This window comes from Tympanuchus pallidicinctus, unplaced genomic scaffold (assembly GCF_026119805.1).
Source record: "Tympanuchus pallidicinctus isolate F22 unplaced genomic scaffold, pur_lepc_1.0 scaffold22, whole genome shotgun sequence".
Classification (NCBI taxonomy): Eukaryota; Metazoa; Chordata; class Aves; order Galliformes; family Phasianidae; genus Tympanuchus; species Tympanuchus pallidicinctus.
In genome coordinates this window covers 3529843-3535984 of record NW_026294739.1, presented here as the reverse complement: position 1 = coordinate 3535984, position 6142 = coordinate 3529843, and the positions used below count along the sequence as shown (strand labels likewise).

Genomic DNA, 6142 nt, shown 5'->3' with positions numbered 1-6142 from the left:
ACCCAACACCAAGAAGAGCTGCAGGCTTAAAATGCTTGCACGAACCTCATTACTCTGACTTCTGCTTGCCAAGGCCCCTTGGAAAACATATGTGATTTATATCCTAGGAGGAAACAAAACTTTGTCTTGCATTGGGTGTGGGCTGAACTGAGCAAAGGAACTGATTAAGGGTGCAGGGTGCAGCTGGTCCTGCTTGGCACAGGTGGAAGGAGTTCACCAAGAGCCTGATGGGCTTAAAAAGGTCTCAGGAAGGCTTTCTCTCTTTGGATTTAATATTGTAGGTGCTGGCTGGATCTTTTCTTGCAGAGAAAGGGATTCTCTGCTGTATGCCCTGACTGGGAGGTATTTCTTTTTGCAGCTCTTGAATAGGTATTTCTTTATATAGTTCTTATCTTAGCAATCCAGAATCAGATCTTCTACTTCTTTTATTTTATGGGGAAGGTCTGATATAGAAGTGTCCCCTGGGAGAATCTGAAAACCAGCATGTTAGCAGAAGAGTGTCTTTCTGCTCCTCTACTCTGTGCTGGTGAGGCTTCACCTGGAGCACTGCATCCAGGTGTGGAGTCTTCAGTACAGGAAAGACATGGACCTGCTGGAGCACATCCAGAGGAGAGCTACAAAACTCATCCCAGGGATGGAATATCTCCTTATGAGGATAAGCTAAGATAGCTGGGGTGGTTCAGCCTGGAGAGGGGAAAGCGGTGGGGAGGTCTGAGGGCAGCATTTCAGTATCTAAAATGGGACAGTAAGAAGGAGGGGGACAGACTCTTTAGCAGGGTCTGTTGTGACAGGACAAGGTGAAATGGTTTCAGACTAAAAGGGGAAGGGGGGGGAGAGGGTTTAGACTGAATATGGGAAGATATTTGTTTCAGTAAGGGTGGTGAGGCACTGGAGTAGGCTGCTCAGAGAGATGGTAGATGCACTGTTCCTGGAGACACCCAGGGTCAGGCTGGATGGGGCTATGGGCACCTGATGGAGCTGTAGGTGTACCTGTTGTTGCAAGGGAGTTGGGCTAAGTGACCTCTGGGAGTCCCTTCACACACAAATGATTCTATATATATATATATATATATATATATATATATATATATATATATATATATATATATATATATATATATATATATATATGGTCTGTGGCAGAAATTGCTTGAGCTGTGCTATACTTTTTGTACATGTAGGTAAATCTGCTTGTGGTGAAAGCAGGCCTGGTCTTTGGAAGCTGCTGTAATACTGCCATGTTTATATGAACAGCCTGGGAACCACATGGTGTCAGATGGAGTATGGGCTGCCTCATACTCCTTCATAGCCTCAAGCAGTTGGGGTGGCATTTCAAGTGGGGTGGGTGATTTCAGAGGAGCTCTTGGAGTCCTTCTTAAGCTGAACAGAAGCTTAAGCTGGCTACAGGCTCTTAGATTCTGGTGTTGTAATAGAACAATATGTATTTACCTTTACTTCCTTGCTCTTTTCTAGTGACTGCCATGAGCAGCTCCTTCCCAGCACTCTCGTGATGATTGCACGGTGGGATTCACTCTGTAATTTTCTTATCAAGTGCCTTTAGATAACAGAAAGCTCCTTCTTGTCCCAAATTCTAGGCTTGTTTCTTCATTTTGCAGGAAGACCTCAGCACCTGAAGGTCCTGATAGCAATTTCAAGCCCTCATTGATGCCACTGTAGCAACAAGATGTGCTTGCAGCACATCTTCAAGCCCAGACAATACTTCTAGACTGCTTAAGTGCTAATAGTGTCACTGAGCTCGTTTGCACCTTTCTCCATCAGTTGCTTGTGTGCATTTGCAGTTTTTCTGTAAATGGTGGTAGAGGTAAAGTCTGCAGGTTTACATGTGGGAGAGCCTGGGAAATGAGGTGGCTATTTCCTTTAGCCTACCTAAGATTAAAAGGAGATACAAAGCAGATGAGCAGAGTACCTACCTGTGTGTGTGGAGCTTTTAAACTGAAGCTGAGACAAAGTGGCTGTGGAAATGCTTCCTTGTTTTGTTTGTTTGCTGTTTGTAAAATAAAAATGAGAATGAAACTTTTTTTTTTTTAAGCTTAAATTTCCACTAACTTAAGATAGTGATTAGTCCCTTTGTTGCTCTATGGAGTGCCCATAATCAGGGGATGGTTTCACTCAACTGCTGAGGATATCTGCCAGGTCTCCTGTCTCCAGCATGGTCTTAGCAAAGCGTGATGCTCTCAGGGCCTCCTGCTCCAGAGGCAGACTGTTCAGCACTGCTGGTCAGTGCAGTAAGATCAAAAGGTCTGTAATTAGACCAAAGACTCCTTGAGTGGGTGCTACATTATTGATGATGGAAGGAGTGTTTTTGTTTTTCTTGGTTATAAATGATGCTGGCAGACAGGAGTTTATTTCCTGAAATCTGCTTTGAAATGCCACTGGAAGCTGAGCAATTAGCTCCCTGGGAAACCTCAGCTTGTTGCTTTCATAAACTTTGAATATTAGAACTTTAAACTTAAACTCCAGGTGCATTTCAACTATCTTCCTAGCTGAAGCTTTTCTGAGAAACTTTGTCTTCTTCAAAAGTCTTGCATGTGAAAACAGCGATCAGAGGTGTGCTCTCAGACAAAAGGACTGACATACAATGCTTTCTGTATGTAAAATGAAAGGTATAATGCTGCTTTCTGTTCCTGTAAGTACTCTTCCAGCAAGAACCAGCCTTCTACCATTAAGAGCTGCAAGCAGCTCTCAGATGTCCTTGCTGAGCTACCAAGGTTCTAAGCTGAAATAGGGCTTGGAGGAGCTGAGCAACCTGTCCCATTGCCTGGGGCTGATGGGAGGTCTGGGGCTGCAGTGGGTCCTCAGAAGCCCTCTGCTGACCTCAGAAGCCCTGCTGTGGGAGCTTTTGGGCCTGCTGGATGTTTCTGGGTGCCTGGCTCTTCCTGGGCTCTAAAAGAGTCCCCAGATTCTGCATTCCCCAGCTCTGTGCTCTCCCCTGTCTGCCCCTGACATCAACACTAACAGCAGCCCAGTGGATCCTATGGGGAGAGGAGGTGTGGAGTAAAAATGCTGTGTTTCCTTTAAAAAGAAATAATTATTAAAGATAAATAGGAAAGGAAATTTATATCTTCTTCAGAGTGGAAGCTGCACCTGCCCATCCACTTTCTCAGTCCTCAGCTCTGTGAAGCACTTCAACCCATTTCTAACTTGAGCCACATGAGTTATCCCTCTGCCCAGCTTTGGTGGGTGACTCATGGATTTCTAAGTTGGTCACGTCCTTCAGGATGCTGCTGCATTTAATGGAGCCTCTCCTTCCCTCCAGCTCAAGGATGAAGAATCAGAGCTGATGTCAAGCAAACAGCTGGTCCTCCAGCATCTCGCCATCCTGCCTCCTGCCAAAGCTCATGTCAACATGTTCTGCTCTGAAAGCTGCATTGTGGTTTTGTTTGACAAGGAGTACAGAAGCATGCTGAGTACTTCATGAAGGAAATAAGTAAAACTCTTTTTTTTTTTTTTTTTTTTTTTTTTTTTTTTTTTTTTTTAGTGGGGAAAACATATTTTCTCAGTGTCTTGTTAACCTCTTGCTGTCCGGCTGGAGGACACACAATATCCCTACACACTCGGGTTTACCTAAGAATGATAGAGCTTTGATTTTAAGTTAAGGCAGAGAAGCATTCCACTGTGTGTAAAAGCTGAAGGGCTTCACCAGATTCACTCACTGGTGCTCTCTGAGCCTGCTTTGCCTTCTGCACCCTCAACTCTAGAGATGGTATATCAGTGGGCATGGAGGAGGCTTTCACCAGGCTGTGAACTCCAATCTGTGCACTTGTGGTGTTGCCTCCCATTGGTGCTCTAAGCTTTCAAAGTGAAATTTTAGCTGTACTCAGCATATTGCTTTAGGTCTTAAGACTTTTCCAGGAAGCCCTGTGAGTATTTCCATTTTGCTCCTTATAGATACTAGATTATTTCATAGAATCCATCGAATGGTTTGGGTTGAAAGGGACCTTTAGGATTATCCAGCACCCATCCCCCTTTTACAGGCAGGGACACCTCTCTCTAGCCCAGGTTGCTCACAGCCCCATCCAGCCTGGCCTTGAATGCTTCCAGGGAGGGGTAATCCACAGTCTCTCTTGTTCCTTCTGGGCTTGTATTGTTTAAGGTGTCTGCTTAGGCTTCTTCATTAAACACTGCGCCGTCTGAATTTCTCCTGCTGTTTCTGCCCAGGGAAATTGTGCAAATCAGCTCTTCTTGTACTACTTTCTGCCAAAGGAAGAGGCCTCTAGATGTATCATGAGATCTCAATGGAGGACCTTGCTTGTTTTAGGTCCCAAAGGTGAACAAGAGTTGTTTTCTCATCCTGACAGTTGACCTGAGCAGGTGCTGGGGAGCCCTGCACTGCTGTATTTTCCCATCTGGTTCTTTGGTTTTTTTAAAACAACATCTGGCTGTCCTGCTCCTACACACCATAAACCTGATTCTAAGTCCTATCTAATTTCAGGGAACCCTTGTAACAGGTTGTCCAAGGAGGTTGTGGATGCACCATCCCCGGAGGCATTCGAGGGCAGCCTGGATTGTGGCTTTGGGCAGCCTGGTTCGGTGTTTGGTGACCCTGCACATAGCAGGAGGTTGGAATCAGATGATCACTGTGGTCCTTTTCAACCCAGGCCATTCTGTGATTCTGTGATAATTCTATGAAATGGCTTCAAGTTGTGCCAGGGTAAGTTTAGATGGGATATCAGGAAGAACTTTACAGAAAGGGTTGTTAAGCACTATAGGCTCCCCAGGGAGGTGGTAGAGTCACCATCCCCAAATGTGTTTAAGAACAGTTTGGATGTGCTGCTCAGGGGCATAATTTAGTGGAGGGTTGTTAGGGTAGTGTGGTTAGGTTGAAGTTGGACTTGATCTTGAAGGTCTTTTCCAATCTGAGCAATTCTATGGTTCTATCCGACATAGTTTTCAAATTAAAAAAAAATTACTTGTTATCCATCTAATTTCTACGAGAGGAAATTCTATTAAATCTCCAGAAGAAAGTGCATTATAGCTGTACTTTCAGAAGCAGACCCTTGAATAAACTTCTTTAGTTATTTCGCATAACTTCCATTATGACAGTCATTATGAAGCAGATGAACATTTTCTTGAACAATTAGATGAGGGTGTATGGAATAAAGAGTGTAGTTCGCCTGAGATCATTGAAACCTATCTGTTTGGGTGATTCATTTTCTTCCGACTAGGCTGCCCATAATAAGCTTTTCTTCTCTGGCTTTGTCTTGTTTCTCATTTCAGTTGGCCACAATGCCCAAAGAATTGAAAGAATGTCTTTCCCCATGTCCTTGTGCTGTGACTGAGCCTGGCAAACAAAAAAATATAATCTATTTTTTTTCTTCTTGAAGCTGAAAAGAGGAGGAGGAGGAAGGGCAGATTAAAAATGAAATGTGCACTGTTACCTGTGTGGCAGCAACTTAGAGCAGGTGGGCCCTTCTAACTTTGGATGCTCTGTATGGCCCAGCAGCCATATTGGGTGGAGCTGTGTGAAGACATGGGAATGCACAGAACTCCTCATCTCCTGCTGCCACTGCTTCAGGTAAGTAGCTTCCAGAGTAGCACTTTGGAAGGTGACCTGGTGGAAAATCAAATGCAACTAGCTGGTGTATCCCTGTGCCACAAACGTGTTTAACAATTGCAATGCAAAGGTAAGCCTGATGAAATGAAAGCTAGGACAGATCCGTAAGATCATTACAAACACAGGATGTCTGTGAACATCTTTCCCATGCCCGATGGTGTGGGATTGCTTCCTGAGGCTTTGCTTGGGGTGTGAGTTCCTGGCAGCTGCTCTCTGGGGCTGCTCATGGCACTGCTGTGATGCTCACCCAGGCTCTGTGGTGTGTGAATCCAGCACTGAGGAGCCCCAGTTATGTACTGGGGAGGCACCTCCTCCCCAGTCTTACTGCTGCACCCCACAGAGTGGCTCTGACTCTGATCAAAGGTGGCAAGTGCCTGAATTTCCACCTTCTGATTATGGCTGTGCCTTGAAGCCTGCTATGAAATCACAACTGCACCTCATGCTCAGGAGAGGGTGTCACGAGTCCTCCTGGGAGAGCTCAAAGCAGGAGCTTTTCCTGCACAGACAATGTGCATAAATATACCTGGATAATGAGAGATGGCGCAGGATAGCGCAGGAGGGTTTGTT

The 6142-nt window shown here is 45.0% G+C and overlaps 1 long non-coding RNA gene across 2 annotated transcripts; it reads left to right on the top strand.

Annotated features, from left to right (window-relative positions):
* The first annotated feature begins 278 nt into the window (after positions 1-278).
* Positions 279-4479, top strand: LOC128082166 (uncharacterized). 2 transcript variants are annotated; one of them, XR_008207576.1, is made up of 4 exons: positions 279-342; positions 2155-2259; positions 3278-3448; positions 4180-4479. It is a non-coding gene; the product is annotated as an uncharacterized LOC128082166 (long non-coding RNA). The 2 variants fall into 2 exon arrangements; XR_008207577.1 differs by lacking the exon at positions 2155-2259.
* Positions 4480-6142: the final 1663 nt, after the last annotated feature.